The sequence below is a fragment of the Culex quinquefasciatus genome, chromosome 3 (genome assembly GCF_015732765.1).
Source record: "Culex quinquefasciatus strain JHB chromosome 3, VPISU_Cqui_1.0_pri_paternal, whole genome shotgun sequence".
In the NCBI taxonomy this organism is placed as follows: domain Eukaryota; kingdom Metazoa; phylum Arthropoda; class Insecta; order Diptera; family Culicidae; genus Culex; species Culex quinquefasciatus.
In genome coordinates, this window is record NC_051863.1 from 57,744,915 (window position 1) to 57,746,384 (window position 1,470).

Here is a 1,470-nt window from a genome sequence, read left to right on the forward strand (position 1 = left end):
CTGAAATTCTGAAATTCTGAAATTCTGAAATTCTGAAATTCTGAAATTCTGAAATTCTGAAATTCTGAAATTCTGAAATTCTGAAATTCTGAAATTCTGAAATTCTGAAATTCTGAAATTCTGAAATTCTGAAATTATGAAATTATGAAATTATGAAATTATGAAATTATGAAATTATGAAATTATGAAATTATGAAATTATGAAATTATGAAATTATGAAATTATGAAATTATGAAATTATGAAATTATGAAATTATGAAATTATGAAATTATGAAATTATGAAATTATGAAATTATGAAATTATGAAATTATGAAATTATGAAATTATGAAATTATGAAATTATGAAATTATGAAATATGAAATTCTGAATTTCTGAAATTCAGAAAAATTCAGAAATTCAGAAATTCAGAAATTCAGAAATTCAGAAATTCAGAAATTCAGAAATTCAGAAATTCAGAAATTCAGAAATTCAGAAATTCAGAAATTCAGAAATTCAGAAATTCAGAAATTCAGAAATTCAGAAATTCAGAAATTCAGAAATTCAGAAATTCAGAAATTCAGAAATTCAGAAATTCAAATTCAGAAATTCAAATTCGAATTCGGAAATTCGAAATTCAGAAATTCTTAAATTCTTAAATTCTGAAATTCTGAAATTCTGAAATTATGAAATTCTGAAATTCAGAAATTCAGAAATTCAGAAATTCAGAAATTCAGAAATTCAGAAATTCAGAAATTCAGAAATTCAGAAATTCAGAAATTCAGAAATTCAGAAATTCAGAAATTCAGAATTCTGAAATTCAGAAATTCAAAATTCAGAAATTCAAAAATTCAGAAATTCAGAAATTCAGAAATTCAGAAATTCAGAAATTCAGAAATTCAGAAATTCAGAAATTCAGAAATTCAGAAATTCAGAAATTCAGAAATTCAGAAATTCTGAAATTCTGAAATTCTGAAATTCTGAAATTCTGAAATTCTGAAATTCTGAAATTCTGAAATTCTGAAATTCTGAAATTCTGAAATTCTGAAATTCTGAAATTCTGAAATTCTGAAATTCTGAAATTCTGAAATTCTGAAATTCTGAAATTCTGAAATTCTGAAATTCTGAAATTCTGAAATTCTGAAATTCTGAAATTCTGAAATTCTGAAATTCTGAAATTCTGAAATTCTGAAATTCTGAAATTCTGAAATTCTGAAATTCTGAAATTCTGAAATTCTGAAATTCTGAAATTCTGAAATTCTGAAATTCTGAAATTCTGAAATTCTGAAATTCTGAAATTCTGAAATTCTGAAATTCTGAAATTCTGAAATTCTGAAATTCTGAAATTCTGAAATTCTGAAATTCTGAAATTCTGAAATTCTGAAATTCTGAAATTCTGAAATTCTGAAATTCTGAAATTCTGAAATTCTGAAATTCTGAAATTCTGAAATTCTGAAATTCTGAAATTTTGAAATATGAAATTCAGAAAT